Here is a 24005-nt window from a genome sequence, read left to right as displayed (position 1 = left end):
ACAAAGAGATAGAGACTTTGTGTGTGTGACAGAGAGAGTGTGATAGTGTGTCAGAGAGAGTGTATGTGAGAGACAGAGAGTGAGTGAGTGACTGGTCTCAGGACCCCCCTCTTCCTGCCCTCCCCTTCAGTCCAGTGACCCTCCTCTCCCCCTGCAGCCACCCATGTCCAGCGACCCTCCCCATACCCCCCTCCAGCCACCCATGTCCAGCGACCCTCCCCTTTCCCCCACTGCCCCCCCTTGGCGCATCACCCAAGCCCCTCCCCCTCTTCCCTACCCCCCCTGGAGCCATCCATGTCCAGCGACCCTCCTCTCCCCCTCCAGCCACCCATGTCCAGCGCCCCTCCCCTCCCCCTGGCCCCCCTGGGCGCATCACCCAAGCCCGCCGGAGGGGGGGGTAGGGGCTTGGGTGATGCACCGGGAGTAGGGGCTTGGGTGACGTGCCAAGGGGGGGAGGGGAGGGTCGCTGGACATGGATGGCGGACTTGGAGAGGAGAGAGAGGGCAGTGGCGGTTTTTTGAGGGCGGTTACTGTGCGTGGGTGTTTCCGGAGGTTGGCAGCCAGTCTCCATCGATTCCTAGGCAGGAGGAGGAGTACGGAAACACGCTCCAGTAGGGAAACATGCTCCGAGTGTTTCCCTACTCCTCCCCCTGCCTGGGTCGGTGTTTGCTGCTGTGTGGGTCGTGGTTTGTTGCTAGGCGTCGGGCTGGTGACTTCACCCGAGGCGCAGCCAATCAGTGGCACTTCATTGTTTTCATGACATCAGTGATCTACTCCATCTAGCAGACCACCTCCGAGAGATCCGCGGTTCCAGGCAGCCTCAGAACGTTGGAGGTGAGAATTATTATATAGGATATACAGGTACTTATTTTGTACCTGGGATAATAGAGGGTTAAGTGACTTGCCCAGAGTCACAAAGAGCTGCAGTGGAAATTGAACCCGGTTCCCCTGGTTCTCAGGCTATTGCACTAACCATAAGACTACTCCTTCACTCCAATCCTGAGTGAGTGAATCCCATGGAAAATGTATTTCTCCGAGGACAAGCAGGCTGCTTATTCTCACGACTGGGTTGACGTCCACGGCAGCCCCTCGAAACAGGAAGAAAAATCTAGCGGGAGGTCCCGCACGCGGGGTACGCCCACCGTGCATGCGCGGCCATCTTCCCACCCGTGCGCAACCGTTCCTGCTCAGTTTTTCGATTTTCCGCGCTGGAGAGAGATGTAGCTTTGTCCCTCTCCATGTCAGCCCTGGAAAACCGTTTTGCGGCCTAGCCCGCGATTTCCTTTTTCTCTACACGCGTTCGCGCGCCCCTTCTTTCCTTCTTTTAAAAAAAATCCTTATTGTCGAGTTTTTTTCTTTTATTTCGCTTCCGCACGACCGATTTCTTTTTTTTTTCGTGGTGTTATTTTTACCGCCACCATCGACGGTTTTGACTTCGCCGACGCGATTTTTCCGTCGATGTCCTCGAAGGTCTCGAGTGGATTCAAAAAGTGTGGTCGGTGCGGCCGGCAGATCTCGCAGACCGATCCTCATGCTTGGTGTCTCCAGTGCCTCGGCCTGGAGCATAATTCCAAGGTGTGCACCTTGTGTCTCGGCTTGAAAAAGCGGACGCAGGTGGCGAGGCAGTTCTTCGAGACCTTTTGGAACTTGCGCCGGCCCTTCGACGTCGGCTGGCATCGGTGTCGATGGCTGGGACTCGGTATCGATACCGATGTCGACGACTTCGACGCCGAGCATGGCATCGACCCCAGGAATACAGGTTCCCTTGGCCCGACGACCTGCCAGCAATGGCGGCGGGTGAACGACCGAGTGGGCAGTCTGCCTCGGCTGATCCCGCCACCCAGGGCCATCGGGACCGAACCCTGTCAGATCTGACCCCCAGAGGGCGCGGAGAATCCACCTCCTCCTCTTCCATGCCGCAGAGCGCCGATGACGGGCATCGGAAGAAGGTTGCGAAGAAGCACCGTCATCGGTCGCCCACGACGCATGGCACAGGCAGCTCAGGGACGTTGAGAGACGATTCGATCCCTAAGAAGCACCCGCGCCAAGAGGAGCGCTCCCCCTCTATTGAAGAGGTGTCAATGCGCAGGTCGTCGGGTAACCCCGGTACCGTCTCCTGGACCCGAGCAGCTTTGAGCACCGACGCCCGCACCGGCTCCCCAGCCTCTCCTGACAGTGGCCCTGGACGAGTGCCTCCGAGCATCCTCCCAGGTATCCTGGAGGGGCTTGATGCGCCAGGCCCTGCCGGCACCGGGGGTGCTTGCGCCCGCGGTGCCGTCGACAGAAGGTGGTCAGACAACTGAAGACGTGCAGAAAGTTCCTGTCCAGGGGTATTTATGACACCTGTGATGTGGCATCCAGAGCCGCGGCCCAGGGTATAGTGATGCGCAGGCTCTCATGGCTGCGTGCCTCTGACCTGGATAACCGGACTCAACAACGGCTGGCGGATGTCCCTTGTCGGGGGGGGGGGATAACATTTTCGGCGAGAAAGTCGAGCAGTTGGTGGACCAACTGCACCAGCGGGAAACCGCTCTTGACAAGCTCTCCCACCGGGCGCCTTCAGCATCCACCTCCACAGGTGGACGTTTTTCCCTGGCCCGGCAGGCTGCACCCTAGGCTTGCAACAAGCGTAGGTACAACCAGCCAGCCCGAAGGCCTCCTCAGGCACAGGGACAGTCCCAGCGCGCTCGTTCCCGTCAACAGTGTGTGCCTAAGCAGGCCCCTGCAGCTCCACAGCAACAGCATGGGACGGGCTTTTGACTGGATCCATGGGAACATAGCCACCATAAAGGTAGCCATGCCGGACAGCCTGCCGGTCAGGGGGAGGTTGACAGTTTTTCACCAAAGATGGCCTCTTCTAACCTCCGACCAGTGGGTTCTCCAAATAGTGCGGTGCGGATACACCCTGAATTTGATCTCCACCCCACCAAATTGCCCACCGGGAGTTCAATCCTTCAGCACCCACCACAGGCAGGTACTTGCAGAGGAACTCTCCGCCCTTCTCAGCGCCAGTGCGGTCGAGCCCGTGCCACCCGGGTAGAAGGGCAGGGATTCTATTCTAGGTACTTCCTGTGGAAAAGAAAACAGGGGGGATGCGTCCCATCCTAGACCTGAGAGGGCCTGAATAAATATCTTGTACGAGAAAAGTTCAGGATGCTTTCCTTGGGCACCCTTCTCCCCATGATTCAGAAAGACGATTGGCTATGTTCCCTGGATTTAAAGGATGCTTATACTTGCATCCCGATACTGCTAGCTCACAGACAGTATCTGTGATTCCGTCTGGGGACACGTCACTTCCAGTATTGTGTGCTGCCCTTTGGGCTCGCCTCTGCACCACGGGTATTCACAAAGTGTCTCGTAGTGGTTGCGGCGTACCTTCGCAAGCTGGGGGTGCATGTGTTCCTGTATCTCGAAGATTGGCTGGTGAAGAGCACCTCAGAGGCGGAGCTCTTCGGTCCATGCAGTGCACTATTCAACTCCTGGAGCTACTGGGGTTTGTAATAAATTACCCGAAGTCCCCATCTCCAGCCAGTCCAATCTCTCGAATTCATAGGAGCTCTGCTGAATTCACAGATGGCTCATGCCTACCTTCCGAGGCAAGGGCTCAGAACCTTCTGTCCCTTCGCCTCCCAGGCCAGAACGTCCAGCAGATACACAGCTCGGCAGACATTGAGACTCCTGGGCCATATGGCCTCTACAGTCCATGTGACTCAAATGGCTTGTCTTCACATGAGACCTGTTCAATGGCCCCTAGCTTTCCCAGTGGTGCCAGGCCACAGGAAATCTAGAAGATGCTATCCACCTGTCCATCAGTTGTCACAATTCGCTGCGCTGGTGGACGATTCGGACCAATTTGACCTTGGTACGCCTGTTCCAAATTCCGCAGCCGCAAAAAAGTGCTGACGACGGATGCATCTCTCCTGGGGTTGGGGAGCTCATGTCGATGGGCTCCACACCAAGGGGTGTGGTCCCTCCAGGAAGCAGGTCAGATCAATCTCCTGGAGCTCCAAGCGGTCTGGAATGCGCTGAAGGCCTTCAGAGATCGGCTGTCCTTCCAAATTATCCAAATTCGGATAGACAATCAGGTTGCAATGTACTACATCAACAGCAGGGGGGCAACCGGATCTCGCTCCCTGTGTCAGGAAGCCGTCAGGATGTGGCGCTGGCATGCCAGCACGGCATGCTTCTCCAAGCCACGTACCTGGCAGGCGTAACAACTGTCTTGGCCGACAGGCTGAGCAGACTCATGCAACCGCACGAGTGGTCGCTCCATTCCAGGGTGGTATGAAAGCTCTTCCGAGAGTGGGGCACTCCCTCGGGTGGACCTTTCGCCTTCCAGACCAATCACAAGCTGCCTCAGTTCTGTTCCAGACTTCAGGCACACGGCAGACTAGCGTCGGATGCCATTCTCCTCCTGTATGCATATCCTCTCATACCTTTGGTGGGGAAGACCTTACTGAAGCTCAAGCAAGACCGCAGCACCATGATTCTGATCGCGCCCTTTTGGCCCTGTCAGATCTGGTTCCCTCTTTCTTCTGGAGTTGTCCTCTGAAGAACCGTGGAGATTGTTTTCCAACCCTCATTTCGCAGAACGACGGAGCGCTTCTGCACCCCCAACCTTCAGTCTCTGGCTCTCACGGCTTGGATGTTGAGGGCGTAGATTTTGCTTTCATTGGGTCTGTCTGAGGGGGTCTCCCATGTCGTTCTTGCCTCTAGGAAGGATTCCACTAAGAAGAGTTACTTGTTTAAAGTGGAGGAGGTTTGTCGTTTGGGTGTGAGAGCAAGGTCCTAGAACCTCGTTCTTGTCCTGCACAGACCCTGCTTGAATACCTTCTACACTTGTCAGAGTCGGGTTCAAGGCCAACTCAGTAAGGAATCACTTTAGTGCAATTAGTGCTTACCATCATCGTGTAGAGAGAAAAAGCCATCTCTGGAGAGCCTTTAGTCGTTCGATTCATGAGAGGTTTGCTTTTGTCAAAGCCCCCTGTCAAGCCTCCTGCAGTGTCATGGGATCTCAACGTCGTACCTCACCCAGCTGATGAAACCTCCTTTGAGCCTCTGAACTCCTGCCATCTGAAGTACTGTGACCTGGAGGTCCTTTTCTTGGTGGCAGTTACATCAGCTCGTAGAGTCAGTGAGCTTCAAGCCCTGGTAGCTCATGCTCCTTATACTAAATTCATCATAACAGATATTCCTCCGCACTCACCCAAAGTGCCTGCCAAGGTGATGTCGGAGTTCCATCTTAACCAGTCAGTTGTCTTGCCAACATTCTTCCCAGGCCTCATACCCGCCCTGCTGAACGTCATTGCACACATTGGACTGCAAACGAGCATTGGCCTTCTACCTGGAGCGGATACAGCCCACAGACAGGCCATCCAATTGTTTCTTTCGACCCCAATAGGAAGGGGGTTGCTGTCGGGAAACGCACCATTTCCAATTGGCTAGCAGATTGCATTTCCTTCAATTATTGCCCAGCTGGGCTGAATCTGTGAGGGTCCTGTCACGGCTCATAGTGTTCGAGCCATGGCAGCGTCAGTGGCCCACTTGAAGTCAGCCTCTATTGAAGAGATCTGCAAGGCTGCGACGTGGTCATCAGTCCACACATTCACATCTCACTACTGCCTTCAGCAGGATAGCCGACGCGACAGTCGGTTTGGGCAGTCAGTGCTGCAGAATCTGTTCGGGGTTTAGAATCCAACTCCACCCCCTGGCCATTTTTATTCTGTTCCAGGCTGCACTCTCAGTTAGATGATTCTTCGTAGGTCAATCCTTGTTATGTCCTCGCCATTGCGAGGCCCATTGAATATTCCTTGTTGTTTTAAGTGAGGCCTGGCGGCTAGGGATACCCCATTAGTGAGAACAAGCAGCCTGCTTGTTCCTCAGAGAAAATGAAGATACATACCTGTAGCAGGTATTCTCCGAGGACAGCAGGTTGATTGTTCTCACATACCTGCCCACCTCCCCTTTGGAGTTGTCCTTTCCTCTTTGCTTTGTTATTGAACTATCGGGACTCTCGCGCGATGGGTGGAAAGATGGTTGCGCATGCGCGATTGGTGCCTATGCGCACGCGCCCGAAGGCTCTAGCAAACTTTTGTTGCTAAGAAGATTTCTGTTCCTTGGTGATGGCCGTGGGCGTTACCCATTAGTGAGAACAATCAGCCTGCTGTCCTCAGAGAATACCTGCTACAGGTATGTATCTTCATTTTTTTGCATTGCTTCAGCCAGGAATATTACGCATTTCTGACTGCAACAATGAAAAATTAGTGAGCCTCAAGTTGGAACCACTATCTATTAAAGGGCTTGCTGGTGTGGTGAAAAAATTCCCCTGATCCCTGTAGATGAATATAGATAGCCTTTATGTAGTCAAGCTGGTTTTACTGTCCCAAACAAGATGATAGCCATGTCGGTGTCAACTGCTTGTCATTTCAAGCAGTATAGAAAGCCTGGAATAAATAAATAAAAGCTCATTTATGAGACTTTTCTATATATGCTATCTGCAGAGCTGTCACTGTGCCTTGTTACATACTTTCAGATTGTCCTGTCTGTAATTACGGTAATGCTCTGTCCACAAGATGAACCTATAACATGCAAAAAACTCATTTTGTAGGTGTGGGCGTGGAATCCTCAGCTTGGGAAGAAACAATCTGTGGGGAAGTGCCTAGTGTAAGGAACCCATGAAGATGCAGGGAGACAGGAAAGGAGCAGGACAGGAAGATGTAGCCATCCTGAGTCTAACTACAAATCCCAGGGTCCCAAGGGGTGGGAGGCCATCCCTCCGAGGAGATTTAAGTATCATAAAGACTTAAAAAGGAGGGAAGACTATGTGTCCCAGGAACCATGCAAGTTACAGAGAAGGGAGAAAGGGAGCAGGAAGAGCACTACCAGTCCCAGGGGGTCGAGGGGGAAGGGAGTGATTGGGTAATGGGGATAATCAGGGTGGTAAGGAACAGCTGGGGAGCATAAAGGGAGAGGAATTAATGGACTGGGGAGGAGGTGAATGGGAGGCGGACTCCAGTAAGGGAAGCAGAGGCATAATGAGGCCTATGGACCCTGGCTGCAGTGGCACGGGTATAAGGAAGGAAATTAAAGGGCTTCCTAGCCAGCCTGGCTTCGAGGCTGTGGGCTCATGGAAGAAATATCCAGCAGTTGCTACCTTCTGGGAGAAGGTGAGAGATAAAAGGAGATTGAAGGGAGCTAGGACCGGGACCTTTACCTTGCTGAGCATGGCTGGGAGGTTCTGAAACCAGGACCTGGACCTTGCCTTCCTGAGGAATGTTTGGGGTGTTGAATTGTGACCTGGACCTTTACCTTGCTGGGCAGTGCTGGGAGTTCTGAACCAGGACCGGGGCCTGTGCCTTGCTGAGGATTGTTTGGGGTGTTGAATCATGACCTGCAAGTAAGTGCTTGGGGACTCTGAATTCGGGCTTGGACTGTGTGCAGCTGGGGAAGTGGGGTGGGGGGGGGGGGGGGGGGGGGTAAGGGGCGAGGTTTTCCCGGCCAGCTGGAGGGAACAGGTGGTGATCAGTGCTACTGTGTCTTGTCTGAAGGAATAAACAGCATTTGTGCACTGCATTTTGTGTCTGGAGCCTTGAGTGGACTGGTGGGGATAAAGTGTGGAAATTACCTCGGGTGGAGACCCCCTCCTTGGGAACGCCCTGAGACCTCAAAGAAGGAGCCAGGCAGACACTAGACAAACCCTAGTTCCCCTTGTCACATTCTCCACCTTAACAGACCCAAACCTTGGAAGCCTAGATATGAGGTCATGGCCCAATCAGGGGAAATAAACCTTCGGAGCATGGGAGAGTCAAAGAGGCACTTGGGGAGCTGAGGGAAGACTTTCCTGCCCTGCTGATAGTGGCTGAAGGAAGTCTTTGATCCTTGCCACAGTAGCTGAGGGAAGCCTCCAAACCTGACCAGCTATAGCTGCTGAGAAGAAGTTTTGAGTATTCCAGCCTGCAAGTGGGCAGAGAGTGCTAGAGAAGTGGCAGAAACTGCTAGAACCCATTTTGTGTTGATGTCAGGCCTGTTTTGTGGTGGTACATTGAAGGATACTTATTGACTAACCTGCCGGAGAGAGGAGGCAAGTCTGTATTATATAGTGAGCCCAACTGTATGAATAAAAGCATAATAAAAACTTCTTATCTGGTTCAAACTATCTGTTGCCTGTGCATGTGAGGGGCTTGTGCCCACACTAGATCAGTTATGGGACTGTTTCATCCTGCTTGTTGACTGAGAAAACCAAAATTGTTTACCTCTAACAGATGTTCCATTTTATTTTGTTTTTATAACTTAAAAAATGATACAAGTATGGAGCACTTGTTAAAGCAAATAGGGTGGTCATACAATATAAATAAAGGTCCAATACATAACAAACAAAATAAGACATACACAGCCCCTACCAAGTCCTCAGCTAAAGAGGGACCCTACATTAATAAGGGAATACATTTTTAAAAAGCAAAAAAAAAGACAGTGATGTGAGCCAATCAAAGCAAGTGTCCTGTTTTATCTTGAGCTTAATTTGGATTACTCGGTATTTTGTTGTACAGCAAACTTATTATCAAAAAAATTCCTTATCTGACACCTATATTGTGTCTGGTACATAAGTCAGGAAAACATTGTACCCCAATGCCGTCAAAAATATACTATTCCTATTATGAAATAAACTTTCCTCACTTACAAATGAAAGTAAAAGGGTGGAACAATTAGTTTCTTAAATACCTGCAAACCTAAAACACTGCCATATTATTATAATATCTATTAAGACTTGTGAAAGCTCTGCAGAAATTTCAGTCTTCCATTTCCTCTTTTCTGCCTGTCTCTTTGTGAGTGTGCTGCCGAGTGTGAAAAGACATGGACCTGGGTTCTGCTTGGTGGCCGAGCAACCCCGAAGTTCTGTAGGATAATTCACAGATAATAAATTACCTGTGTCCAGGTTCCCCTAAGCAGAACTATCTGCAAGCAAATAATCCTGAATTAGGTCTAGGGGTGGGAACCTTGGAACCTAGCCAATACTTCCGTTAGAAAGAACTGTAGCTGAGACTGTAGGCTGATATATATATATTAGATTTATTAGTAGTATGTCAGGTAAGAAATAGAGCTAAGGTATACAAAATAGAACTCTGCAAGCTTTGGCTGAATACAAAATCACTGGCTGATAAAAAATACACTCATACATCACACTACTAAACACTAATTCTTATTGGTTACCAGATAAAATTACACCACTGATCAGTCACACTATGTTACGAGGTAGTACAGTTATTAGCAGCTTCTCCTGATCACAAGAATGACGGCACCAGCTTTCTGCTCAGGTAAATACCACTAACTAGCCCCCGTCTAGTAGGAAATGAATCACCGTGTTTTCTCACCAGGCTTAGACCTCAGGGTCGTCTCCAGGGGTGTGCTGGTAAATTTTAACAACAGGCTCTTTCTCCGGACATAGCCAGCTCTGCAGTTGGAAGGGCTAGGGGTGGCCGGGTGGGGTAGGGGAGCAATACTTGCCTCTCTCTCCTCCCTCCCTTCGTGCGGGCACGCTAGGCATACCTTTGCTGGCAGCCAATAAATGGACTGCCACCACTCTCATGTCTTGCTCTGAGCAGCATGCTGGAACTTCTCTCACATGCTCTGAGAAGATCCCAGTCTGCTGCCCAGAGCTGGAAACAAGGAGCGGGGAGCAGCAGCAGTCCTATTTACTTGGCTGGCAGGGCTCAGCATCCCCACCAGCAAAGTAAAAGAGATTCAGCAGGGGCCCAAGCCCACATTTTGGGAGCCAGTTGTTAAAGTAGCCATGGAGGGCATACTTTAACAACCGGCTCCCAAAATTCTTAAAAACAACAACCGGCTCTTGCAAGCCTGTGAGAGCCTGCTCCAGCACACCACTGGTCGTCTCTCTCGGGAGCTGGCACGGGACACCTCACAGACTCAAGCTGGATTCACAGCGAGTCTCAGTCGCAGCTGGAAGGAACTCTGCAGCAGATAAGGAGGTCACAGGTCACGCAGGGCAGGTACAGCTGAACCACGATACTTTCCTCCAGATACACAGTTCATCAGTTGGTGGACCTTATTAGGTCTCACTGGTCTTCTTTACACCTCCACCTTCTTCCAAGGCTTCTTACTAACTCCTTTCTTTGTTCCCGCTCTCCCCGTACCTCTTGGTGCCGGTGGCTGCAGGAACCAATCTGGATCTTCCTCAGCTCACTGCCATGGCAAGAACAGTCCATTGTTCTTGACCTTCAAGTTGTTACATTTCGGTATGCATTTTCTGTTTCTCACCCGCCTTGCTGGAGCCAGCCTCTCAGGGAGATAAGGGGGCCTGCTTGCCCACAGCATGTCCTTTGGTGTTGAGCTTCTGCTGTAATTTTCCACAAGCTACAAAGCTGTTTCTTGCTGACACAGAGATGTGTGGGGTCAGAGTGTACAGCCTCCATTTTGCTGTCATAGGATTATACCGGCCAAGGCCCGCAAGGTGAGACACACAGGGAAATACTCCTACAGTTCACCTATTGTGACCCGCCTTTCCCTGAGGGTTGAGCCCCCAGTGTGCGGGCCGGCCGACAGGACTTATACTGAGAGGCCAGGAAAGGGGCGCCCCAGAGAGACCAGCCAGGAGAGGGAGAGCAGAAGGAAGAAGTTCAGGAGCGGGTCACAACAGAGTGACAGGCAGTAGGCTAAGGAGTGTCTTGGTTCCAGGCAAGTATATAGGCGGGTAACTGACCCGGAGTCACTAGGTCCAGGCAAGATATTCAGGCAAGCAGTAGACAGGAGAATAACCAGGTCCAGGCAGAATATTCAGGCAAGCAACAGACAAGAGAGTAACCAGGTCCAGGCAGGATATCCAGGCAGGCAGCAGGCAAGAGAGTAACCAGGTACAAGCAGGATCCTTACAGGGAGGCAGCAAACAGAGAAGGTAATCCATATACAAGCAGGGTCTTTACAGGCAGGCAGCAAACAGAAGAGCAATCCAGGTACAAGCAGGGTCTTACAGGCAGGCAGCAAACAGAAGAGTATGCTGAAGAGAAACGCTTACCCAAGTAGAAGCCGAAGCAATGAGGCAAGAGAGAAAGCATCCCAGAAAGAGGTGCAGGCTTTCTGACGTAGACATGAACCAGCTGAGAAGAGAACTTCCATAGGTCAGGTAGGCAGAGAGAAAGTCAACACAGGTGCGTGGTAGCATGGCATTTAAATATCCTGGAAGCCAGGCAGAGAGAGCAGATCTAGGTGCATGAGAGCAAAGGCAATCAAGGAGCCTGCAGCCAGAGAAGAAGTACACAGACATGGCTCAAGGCTGAGCCAGTCAAGTGTGTGTGTTTACAGGACCCTACACAGCCCGAGGATGCCGCTTGCGTTGAGGTAGGGGACATGACACTCTTAAAAGTGCTTATGATGGCCACTCCCAAAAGGTCATGATGCAGCCTAGCTCTGTGACCCCGTCCGAATAAGTCAACGAGGAGCAGGCCATGTGACCCCCCCTGGAACCAGAACGGACCAGCAAACCGTCAGCCAATATTACCCAGACCTGATCGGACTGATGAACGACATTTTCACCTGAAGATCCACGCCAATTCATCTGAGTCATGGATCAGACCCGCAGACCAGACCGCCGGATGACCCGTGGGATAGAGGTCTCAAGGGAGAAAAAGGCAGTACTAAAACTATTGAAAAGTCAGATTCAGATAGATCGACGGGACGTATCTTATGAGACCTGGCAGTCACTCTTATCCGGAGAAGCGACTAACCTCGTGGCCATCCACCTGAAGATACCGCGACCGATATGGACCACAGATCAGGCCGCACAAGTCAAGAAAACAACTTGAGGAGAGCGACAACGGAGTCTAGAGATAACACTAACGGCGATTGGAGTGAGGGAGAGAAAGGCACAGAACTTATAGCGGCCCCCGAAGTTGCGGAAAGCAGCTACACCTCTTCCAAGGGGACCGAACTGACCCGCGCGCCCAGACTGACCTTTTGTTCGCCACCCTTCCACCAACACAACAAAAGCTGCCCACATTCCCGTATCTCTCACCCGTCGTAACCGAAAGACGTCTGGGGCCTCTCCTGCCCGACCAGCTCTGCCCGTTCACTGCTTTGAGAGGTCAGTGTAAATCGAGGAATTCGGATCCAGCATTGCCGCCTTGTAGGTGGAGGTCAACGAAACGTAGCTAAACACTGACGCGCCTCGAGGGAAATGGACGGAGCCAGTGGAGAACCAACAAACTGCACCACACGAACCAACGAGTGGATGACAGGCTTCCTTTCCGAACACAACGCTGCTGATCGCAGCGCCACCTTGACTAACTGCAGGTTGAGGTGGAGGAGATAAGCGCTGCAGACGAGGCAGGGGAGTCGGGAGGTAAGGAATAGTCCCGACGGTAACCCGATTTACGAGGCAGAGGAGTCTGGAGGAGACGAACAGCCCGATGGTAACCCGACCTTGATTGACTGTTCTCTCTGTACCACATAGCTAGATTCTGACTGTATCACTAGCTTATTAGATATCCTTAAACCTGTATTATTGTATCACTAGCTTATTAGTGTCCTTAAACCTGTATTATTGTATTATTGAAGCGGTATGACAACTTTAAACCTCTAATTGCATTTAAATGCTTTTATCCATCTAATAGCATTATACTAAACTATAATACTGTAAACTACCAAAGCTCACCCTAACTACAGCCCTCATTCGCTCTGTATCACACACAAATTGCACTATTGACTGTAAGCACACACACTGAACTGCATGACTGAATGTTAATTTTAATTTAGTACCACTGTTTTACACGACTGAATAATAATTTATACTAGCGCCAATATGAACATTAACAAAGTACTCCTAATCATCTACTGTATCTCCCTAATCCACCACACACTGACAACCCCTCTCACAGAAAACAACTTACCCACAGTACACAAATCAGGCACACAACCCAAAAACAACACACCCACCAAAAAAAAATCAAAATATGGAATGGAAAACCCACCACTCACGGACACAACCATCAGAAGGAAAGAAGGAAACACAACAAATTCAAATACCAGGAGGACAGACAACTAATAAAAATCAACACATCCACAAACCCAACCGAAACCCACCAACAAATACAAATGGGTTATATAAACGCCAGATCTGTAGTCAACAAAACTGCAACAATATCTGATTGGATCACAACAGACAATCTCGATTTTTTATTTATCAGTGAAACATGGATCCATGACCTCAAAGATCCTATAATTTTAGAACTATGCCCTCCAGGATACCAAATTACCCACTGGACAAGGAATGGAAAAAGAGGAAGAGGCATAGCCATAATCTATAATCCCAATTCAACCGTCACAACAATAGCCGAATCCATACTACCCCCAACTTGAAATTGCGTCAGTTAGAATCAGCCACCCAACCCTCCATGACCACCTAAACCTTATCCTGTTCTATGGACCACCAGGCAACTGGCAAGACTGCCAAACACATCTCATGGATTTCATATCAAACACATGTGTTTCCACCCAAAACCTTCTTATAGCAGGAGACATTAACCTTCAGGCTTGAGGATACTAACCTAACAAACGTGTGTGATTTCAGGGACTCCTCAACTATGGGAACTTCATGGCCAATCATGCAACCCACCCATAGTAAAGGACACACACTAGACATCACTACATACAAATTCTCATCAGAACTAAATCTGGCAGTAACAGATACAAAATGGACAGCCAAACCTCTCCCTTCACTGGCGAATAAAAGACTCACAACATAAACAAGAACAACGAACCTACACCAAGAGAGGCAAAATAGACCCTCTAACATTTTGGCAAACAATTTACAACAATGAATAGACGCACCAACAGATTCACTCCAGTTTCTTCATGAATGGAGACAACAGTGCGAATCAATAGACAACATAGCACCACTTCAATCCAGACCTCACATAGAAAAAATTCAATACCTTGGTTTAATGAAGAACTAAAAGAATTAAAAACACAAGTCAGAAGATTAGAACGAGCATGGAATAAGAAAAAGGACGACTTGGCACTCAATAACTGGAAGCACTACAAAGAAATACAAATATGCCATCAGACAAACTAAAAGATCATACTATAAAACTACAATCGGACCAGACTACAAGGACCACACAAACCTCTCCAACTCGTAAACAAACTACTAAATACCACACCGGTTACTTCTAACAACACAGACACCCCATCAGCAAACAACCTCGTGAACTACTTTAAAGTGAAATCATAAAGTTATGACTCATAATACCTATCAACACAATTGATTATGTAAACCTCCTTGAATGTTTAGACCCAATACCTGGGGAACATCCAGCAGACCGATCATGGTTCAACTTTGATATACTCTCGATCCGATAACTTCTCCCAATTGCTTAAAAGAGACGCCAAATCGCAATGCAAATTAGATATCTGCCCTAGTAACCTGATAAGATCTGCCCCTCAACACTCAAAATAGACCTTAAGAGACACTTAAACTACATGCTACAAAACGGCCTTTTTCCCAAATTCTACTTACCCTCTACCTAAAGATGCAAAGAAAAGCACAAGTGACCTACCAAACTATCACCCAGTAGCTTCCATCCTGCTGATAACCAAACTTATGGAAGGCGTAGTGACGAAACAGCTCACTAACTACCTAAATAAACACTCCATCCTGCACGAATCTCAATCAGGATTTCAATCAAACTAAAGCACTGAAACCAGTACTAGTGACTTTAATGAATAAATTCAAACAAACAATTGCAACTGGGAACAATGTACTTCTCTTACAATTTGACATGTCTAGTGCCTTCGACATGGTCAACCATGAAATATTACTACACATCCTAGAATACTTTGGAATCGGAGGCAACATCTTAACTAGTTTAAAGGATTCCTGACCACAGATCATACCAAGTAACACTAACAAGATTACTTCAGCCCCCATGGATACCTAAATGTGCAGTCCCCCAAGGATCCCCCCTCTCACCCACCCTCTTCAACCTAATGATGATAACCCCTAGCCAAGCTACTAGCCAATCAAAACCTCAATCCATATATATATGCAGATGATGTTACGATCTACATCCCGTTCAAGCATGAGCTAAAGGAAATCACCAATGACATCAACCAAAGCTTCTAAATCATGCATTCCTGGGCGGATGCATTCCAATTTTAGTCTTTGTGTTTTTTCTGCGTTTAGGTGTCTTATACTCACCTCACAACATAACACAAGTAAATTCACCACCATAAACACAGCAAACTTTTCCCTTCCTGTTTCAAATACTCTGAAAATTCTTGGAGTCACCATGGATCGAAATCTCACACTCGAAAACCATGTGAAGAATTACAACTAAGAAGATGTTCCACTCCATGTGGAAACTCTAAAACCTTTCTTCCCCAGAGCCATTTTTCGGAACTTAGTACAGTCAATGGTACTAAGCCACCTGGATTACTGTAATGCCCTCTACGCAGGATATAAAGAACAGACCATCAAGAAACTTCAAACAGCCCAAAACACTGCAGCCAGACTCGTATTTGGAAAAACAAAATATGAAAGTGCAAGACCCTAAGAGAGAAATTACAGTTGGCTCCCACTCAATGTATTGCATTCAGGATCTGTACGATTGTTCATAAAATCATGCACGGAGAGGCCCCGACCTACATGCTAAATCTCGTGGACCTCCCACCCAGAAACACTAAAAGATCTGCCCGTACATTTCTTAATCTACACTTCCCCAGCTGTAAAGGACTAAAATACAAACTAACACATGCGACCAGCTTTGCCTACATGAGCACGCAGCTGTGGAATGCACTACCAACTAACTTGAAAACAATTAACGAAATAAATAACTTTCAAAAATCCCTGAAAACCTATCTCTTCAACAAAGCCTACCATCAGAACCCACAGCTTAATTATAATACAACACCATCTCATCCTGATGCCGAATATCTTCATTCTATAATTGTCTGCTTAGTTCTTTTTTGTCATTCTTGATCTCTTTGTAACACCAACTGTATACTTTACCCTGTAATGTCGATGCCATAACAGGACTCTGTAAGCCACATTGAGCCTACAAATAGGTGGGAAAATGTGGGATACAAGTGCAATAAATAAATAAGATTAAAAATATACCTTAGTAAGAGGGGACATAGTTTCAGTTGGGATCTTAAGTATCTTTAGCAGATATTTTTCAGACAGCTCTCTGAGTTCTTGATATGATCGTGGTCAGAACCCCTCTCAAACTTACCTTTTGCCTGGGGGTCAGCTTTTAGCTGGCTTCTGTTCTGTTTTTCTGTCCTGTTTGAGCTAGCTCTCTCTCTCTCTCTCTCTCTCTCTCTGTGCCGGCTACTGCCAGCATAGGGCTAATTGTCTCACTTCACTGCAGCTGTGGTGTAGTCTGAGTTGCTCTAACTCTCTTTGGGTGTACTGGCTTCAAGTGCTTCATGGTGTTTGCATGGTGTGGGTTGGGCCTCTATGGGTTTCAGTGTGCTCTCTGTGTCAGCGTGCTGTTGCCTGGGTCTAGGGAGTGTGACACCATCAGGGAGGGCCTTGATAAGGAAGTGGTGTTCTTTCCTTCGGGGCCCTTCGCAACGTTTGCTTCTGGCTACTTGCTTTAGGTCCAGGTTAGTTTAGTGCAGTCAGTGTGCACTTGTGACTTGTGTGTTGACTTCCCTGTTTTTCCCTTTGGCTCCTCTGCTTTCCCTTTTGCCTACGGTGTGCAGCACTGCTGTTAGTGCAGTGCTGGAGTTTGGTGCTGGGAGCACCCTTGTTAGTAAGTGTTTAGGAAGCACCTTTTGTTGTTTGGGTATTTGGCTTTCCTGCTTGTTTCCTTGTGCTCACCGTTACACCCCGCTTTTCCTCGTGACCTGTGTTTAGCTGCTGTGGCTGGGTGCTTAGGAAGCACCGGGGTGAGAAACCCATGTTTAGCTGCTGCAGCTTGGTGCTTAGGAAGCACCAGTGTTAGGTCTGGTGTTTGTCTTCCCTTCCTTTTCCCTTGTGGCTTCCCTGCACTTCTGTTAGTGTAGGGCATAGGGGCACCCCTGTTAGTTTCTGTTAAGAGCACTGCTGTTAGTGGAGGGCTTAGGAGCTATTTGGTTGGTGCTGGGCTTAGGAACACTTTTGGTCAGTTTAGGAGTTAGGCGCAGTTCAGCTACAGCCTGTTCTAGTCCTGGTCCCTGTGTCGTCCAGTAAGTCCTGCCGGCTACTCAACCCAGGAGCTCAACTCCTGGGGGGCTTAGTAGCTAAGTGCAGGTGAAGCTGTGTGGACCAGTCCGGTGTGTTCCAGTCCTGTGTCCTCCTGTCCGGGGGATTCCAGTCCAGTGTTCCAGTCCGGGGGATTCCAGTCCAGTGTTCCAGTCCGGGGTTCCAGTCCTGTGTCCTCCAGTCCGGGGAATTCCAGTCCCGTGTTCCAGTCCGTGTGTTCCGGCTCGCTGGGCGGTGCCTGCAGTCCCTGCCGGTGTCGGTGTGCTTGCCCAGCGTTGGTTGGTGGGTTTTGCCTGCTGCTGTTGCTCCTCGTCAGCAGCCCAAGGGCTCACGTTTGCTCCAGCGCCCGGCCCCGCGGGCTCTGAACCTGAGAACCTGACAGATTGCAAAGGCCATGAGCCCGGCAAGAACCCCCGCCCAGCTGACCCAGCTGGGGTCCAGCTCCGTCATTGTGCTTGATCCTTCTATGACTCTTCGTCAGTATCGTGGGAAACTTTTGTCTCATCCTGTTTTGAAGAAGACCCCTGAAGCGGCAGCTGAGAGAAACGTGTCCGACTGCTTGGGATTGTTGAAAATCCGGTTTCGGACATTGACCCCTTACATCACGCTCTCAGAGTATCGCCGCAGCCTTGTCTTGAATCCAGCTTTGTGGGATACTCCTGAAGCTGTCGCTGAGAGGAGACGTCTGGGGAATTCTACGCTATGGGCTCAGCTGGAGTCCAGTCCAGTCCTAGCAGCGCGCCCAGCCAAACCTCTAAATCCAGGTCAAGCAGCGCGCCCAGCCACGCCTCTGAATCCAGTCCGAGCAGCGCGTCCAGCCAAGCGTCCGAGGGACGCTTCTGACCGAGCCTCCAATGCCAGTTCAAGTGGCGCTTCCACTAAAGCTTCAGAGTCCAGTCCGTGGGACGCTGCTGACCGAGCCTCCAATTCCAGTCCGAAGGGGAGGGGCTTCTCACCGAGCCTCCGGTGCCAGTCCAGGTGGCGCCTCCACGCAAGCCTCGGAGTCCAGTCCGAGAAACACTGACTGCGCCTCCTATTCCAGTCCGAGTGGGGCTGGTAATTGAGTCTCCGAGTCCAGTCCAAGCTGTGCTTCCAGGGAAGTCTCTGAGTCCCGTTCGAGTGGCACTTCAAACCAAGCCTCCTAGTACCAGTTTGGATCCCAGTTCCAACCCAATTTTTGATCTGGATCTGCTTATGACACTCCAGGAGTACCGGGTTGCACTTTTGTCTGATCCAGCCTTGAAGGATACCCCTGAAGCTGCAGCAGAGAGGAAGCGTGTCGCCTGGCTTGGGTTCGAAGAAAACCCAGTTTCTGCTATTGATCCCTCTACCAAGCTGTTCTTTTACCGCTTCCAACTCCTCTCGGATCCAGCCCTGCGGGATACTCCTGAGGCCCAAGCTGAAAGAAGATGGCTTAGTAGTCCCGGACCAAGTGCAGTCCCAGCCGAGATGCTGAGTCCGTGCTGTGGGCTGAGTCTACACCGAGTACTGAGGCCAGCCGTGATGCTGTGTCCACTCCGAGTTGCAGCAGTGGCAGCCAAGATGCAGAGTCCGGATCGAGTTGCAGCAGTGGCAGCCAAGATGCAGAGTCCGGATCGAGTTGCAGCAGTGGCAGCCAAGATGCTGAGTCTGGATTGAGTTGTAGTTCCAGTCAAGATGCTGAGTCTGGATCGAGTTGTAGTTCCAGTCAAGATGCTGAGTCTGGATCGAGTTGGTTCCAGTCAAGATGCTGAGTCTGGATCGAGTTGCAGTTCCAGTCAAGATGCTGAGTCTGGAGCGAGTGGTAGTTCCAGTCAAGATGCTGAGTCTGGAGCGAGTTGCAGTTCCAGTCAAGATGCTGAGTCTGGAGCGAGTTGTAGTTCCAGTCAAGATGCTGAGTCTGGATCGAGTTATAGTCCCAGCCGGGATGCTGAGTCTACACCAAGTGATGAGTCCATGATGAGTGCTGAGTCTGCACCGAGTGCAGAGGCCAACTGAGATACTGAGTCCACGATGAGTGCTGAGTCTGCACTGAGTACAGAGTCCAGCCGAGACAATGAGTCCACGATGCATGCTGAGTCTGCACCGAGTGCAGAGTCCAGCCGAGATGCTGAATCAGAATTGAGTTGCAGCTCCGGTCAAGATGTTGAGTCCGGTGAGAGTTGTAGTCCTGGCCAAGATGCTGAGTCCGGTGAGAGTTGCCGTCCCGGTCAAGATGCTGAGTCCAGGTCAAGTTGCAGTCCCAGCCAAGATGCTGAGTCCGGGTCAAGTTGGAGTTCCAGTTCCAGGCAAGATGCTGAGTCTGGGTCAAGTTGCAGTCCCGGCCAAGATGTTGAGTCTGGTGAGAGTTCCAGTGCCAGCCGAGATGCTGGGTCTACGCTGAGTACAGAGTCCAGCCAAGATGCTGAGTCTGAATTGAGTGGCAGTTCCGGCCAAGATGCTGAGTCCGGAGCGAGTTCCAGTGCCAGCCGAGATGCTGAGTCTACGCTGAGTACCGAGTCCAGCCAAGATGCTGAGTCTGAGTTGAGTGGCAGTTCCGGTATTCATCCCAGAGTATTAATAGAGCTGAAAAATGAACTTGTGGAGCTACTGGTAGTAATATGCAATTTATCCCTAAAATCATGTGTGGTACCGGAAGATTGGAGGGTGGCCAATGTAACGCAGATTTTTAAAAAGGGTTCCAGGGGAGATCCTGGAAATTATAGACCGGTGAGTTTGACGTCGGTGCTGGGAAAAATGGTAGAGGCTATTATTAAGAATAAAATTACAGAGCACATACAAAAGCATGGGCTACTGATTGGAGGAGTGGCCTAGTGGTTAGGGTGGTGGACTTTGGTCCTGGGGAACTGAGTTTGATTCCCACTTCAGGCACAGGCAGCTCCTTGTGACTCTGGGCAAGTCACTTAACCCTCCATTGCCCCAGGTACAAATAAGTACCTGTATACAATATGTAAGCCGCATTGAGCCTGCCATGAGTGGGAAAGCGCAGGGTACAAATGTAACAAAAAAAAAAGTCAGCACGGATTTAGTGAAGGGAAGTCTTGCCTCACAAATATGCATTTTTTCGAGGGGGGGAACAAACGTGGACAAAGGGGAGCCGAAGGATATTGTATATTTAGCTTTTCAGAAGGCGTTTGACAAAGTGCCTCATGAAAGACTCCAAAGGAAACTGGAGAGTCATGGGATAGGAGGCAGTGTATTATTATGGATTAAGAGCTGGTTAAAAGGAAGTCACGTGATGCTCGGCTGAAGGGAGGACGCCGCATCCCAGAGCTCCGGGGCCCCGTTTTTTGTTTTTTTTTATTTATGATTTTTCAAAAAAACAATACATTCATAATAATATAAATGCAGGATTTGGAAATGATATTCAACAGAGATACATCTCTCATCATTAAATTAGAGAAACAAGAAATATTTCTTATACATATTGACCACCATAATTTGGGAACAAGATATAGGAAAACAAAACAAGAAGGAAAAAAAAAACAGAGGTGGTATGATCCTCCTTTTAAAAGCAATCACTCAGAGGGGTGAGCGTTAGACGCCCACTAGAAGGTACAACCAGCATCCTATGGGGTCATTCAGGGCTGAACATTTCCCTTTTCCTTAGAAATAATAAATTCAGCCAGCTTTTTGGGGTCAAGAAAAACATAACTAGCATTATTAATTGTTACCAGGCATCTACATGGATACTTCAAAGTATATAACCCTCCTAAGGCGAGAGTCCTCGGCTTTAAAACCAAAAACTCTCGCCTTCTCTTTTGCGTATCTCTATTGAGATCCGGGTAAATCTGAACTTTTTCCCCCAAAAAACTGGCTTGCATATGTTTAAAGTATAAACGAAATACATTATTCCTATCAACCTCGAAAGCAAAGGATACTAACAAAGTCAATCTTTGTGTAACGGTCTCTAGAGAGTTTTCTAAGAAAGCTGTTACATTCAAATCTGGTAATGGTTCTGGTCTAGCAGATTTTCCAAATATATATTGAGTCTTGATTACCGGAGGAAAACTCTCTTTGGGAATTTTCAAAATGTCTTCAAAATACTTCTTAAGCATATCTGTTGGTGGTATTAAAGGTGCTTTGGGAAAATTAAGAAGTCTCAAATTGTTCTTCCTAGTCTGGTTATCAAGATACTCAACTTTTTTACCCAGAATCTCTTTATCCTTAATTATTAGACTTGTAAGGTTTTGTAAAGATTTTAATTCTCCATCTAAAGTCTCAATCCTCTCTTCGTTTTTTTGAGCTTGGGAGGCTGTAAGAGCTTTTGAAGATTTAACAGAAGATAAATCTTCTTTTAAGATATCAGTTACCTGAATCAGGTTCTTGTTCATGCTCTGTATGGCATCCCATAGGTTCTCTAGGGTTATCACTGCTGGTTTAGCAACTCCACGAGACTCCCCGGATACTTCCCTCAGAACCCTGGTGGAGACGGGGTTTCCCACGTCGTCTTTCCGGGTAGAAATCACCTCTGGGGTCGACATTGGAGTAGGTCCTCCTCTTGCAGCTTGAGAGCTGGGCACTTCAGTCCGCCCTTCAGGCTGTACTCCTACTGCAAGCATAGTTCCGGGTTGTGGAGGGGCAGTGAATGAAGGCAGACTCAACGAGACGCCTTCTATGCTGCAATCCGACGAAACAGCGTCAGGACTGACCGTCGTGGGCGTCTGCGGATCCAATCTCTGAATTCCCCAATTCTCAAGCATCTGCTGACGGGGAGTGGAGTTAATGGGACCAGAGGAGGTAGGTTTCACCGCTTTCCCCTTCCTTTTTCCCATGATGTTACCGGGTAAGGTTCAATCCACCGCAAGCTTAGGCAGAGATCAGGAGCTCAGAGATCAACTTCCTCTCTGAACGCCATCTTGTTCCGTGCCCAGGGCCCCGTTTTTAACATCTGGCCCGTAGCGTAGATAAAAACAAGCGAGAAAGCCCACAAAGTCAGTATCCGTCGGCAGAACACCTTTAGCGAGTGTGGCTGGCTTGGAAACTGGAAAAAATTTGATTTGGGCACAAAATTGAGCCGAAAAGATGGAGCATGGAGCCGCATAGGCGAAGGCAAGATGGCGGAGGCCGGCCCGGCGGGAGAATCAGTGAGTTCGGCTTGGGCTGCTGAAGTGGCGGCAGAGGTCTCCGCTCTCCTGGAAGCATCGTTGGACCGGAAATTAAAAAAAATCTCAGACCAAATTGAGCAGCTTGATGGCAAATTTGAAGGGCTGCATGCGGATCTGGCGGTATTTCAGCAGCGGCTATCGGATGTGGAGGACCAATGCCTGCAGCATGAAAACCGCCAAAAAGCCATGCAGGACAAACTGGAAGAGCTGTCCGCAAAAGTTGAAGACCTAGAAAACAGGTTGCGATAGAACAACCTCTGTCTTGTGGGTCTTCCGGAAGCGGTGTGCGAAGTAGACCTGAGGGACTTCTTAGAGTCTTGGATCCCTAAAGTATTAAATCTTAAATGGCTGGAAAATGGCTTACAAATTGAGAGGGCCCGCAGACTGGGGCGAACAAGGCAGGAGACCGAAAACCGAGAGTGGTAATATGCAAAATACTGAATTACAAGCATAAGCAGGACATCCTAAGGGAATGGCGCTTGAAGGGCAAAGTGCAGTATGATTCGCACACAATTTTATGATTTCAAGATTTTTCAGCTGCCGTAGCAGCTCAGCGCAGGCATTTCACGGAGATCTGCAAGTTGTTATACGACAGAAAAGTGCGCTTTGCCCTGATGTTCCCTGCTAAATTACGGATCCTGCATGAAGGCAAGCAGCACTTTTTCACATCAGACGAGGAGGCCCTACAATTTGCCAACCATATGGGAATAAGCGCGGAGGTGGAGCAGACGAGAGCAGGGGCAAGCAGTTCGCAGCACACCTGAAGAGGACAGCGGCAGGAGGAAAGAGAAGGCGGCCAATAAAGGTGGATGTCAGGTGAAGAGAGAGTATGGACATAAATGGGCATAAATGACTAAACCAAAGTTTACCAAGAAGAGGTAACTTGCATAATCACAGGGTGGGTTACAGGACTGAGAGGGGCCTTGTGATCAGGTCGGGGGCTTTTGTAAAGGGGGGGGGGTAACATGTTAGTTTGTGAATTTACTACTAACATTTCTAAAGCGCTACTAGGGTTACGCAGCGCTGTACAATTTAAACATAGAAGGACAGTCCCTGCTCAAAGAGCTTACAATCTAAAAGACAAGAGAACAATCTAAAGACAAGTGTACAATCTAGAGGACAAGTGAACAGTTAATCTGATAGGGTGGATAGATTGGGGCATTCTATATTTCTCAAGCGGTTAGGCGCCGAAGATGGGTAGGGAAGGGGCATGGCGTATGGGTAAAGGAAGATTGTTCCAGGCATAGGGTGATGCAAGGCAGAATGAGCGGAGCCTGGAGTTGGCAGTGGTGGAGAAGGGTACTGAGAGAAGGGCTTTGTCCTGTGAGCGGAGGTTACGGGCGGGAACATAGGGGGAGATGAGGGTGGAGAGGTAGTGAGGAGCCGCAGACTGAGTGCATTTGTAGGTAAGGAGGAGGAGCTTGAATTGTATGCGATATCTGATCGGAAGCCAATGAAGTGATTTGAGGAGAGGGGTGATATGAGTATATCGGTTCTGGCGGAATATAAGACGTGCGGCAGCGTTCTGAACGGATTGAAGGGGGGATAGATGGCTGAGTGGGAGGCCGGTGAGGAGTAAGTTGCAGTAATCAAGGCGAGAGGTAATGAGAGCGTGGACGAGAGTTCTGGTGGTGTGCTCAGAGAGGAAAGGGTGAATTTTGCTGATGTTGAAGAGGAAGAAGTGACAGGTCTTGGCAGTCTGTTGGATATGCGCAGAGAAGGAG

At 49.3% G+C, this 24005-nt stretch overlaps 1 protein-coding gene across 1 annotated transcript in view; it reads left to right on the top strand.

The window, feature by feature from the left end:
- SMC1B (structural maintenance of chromosomes 1B) overlaps window positions 1–24005 on the top strand; it is a 1336696-nt gene that overhangs the window by 844467 nt on the left and 468224 nt on the right. The window lies entirely within an intron of this gene.

Source organism: Microcaecilia unicolor, chromosome 9 (assembly GCF_901765095.1).
Source record: "Microcaecilia unicolor chromosome 9, aMicUni1.1, whole genome shotgun sequence".
NCBI lineage: Eukaryota > Metazoa > Chordata > Amphibia > Gymnophiona > Siphonopidae > Microcaecilia > Microcaecilia unicolor.
Note: the sequence above shows the minus strand (reverse complement) of the source record. Positions and strands in the feature narration are given on the sequence as shown.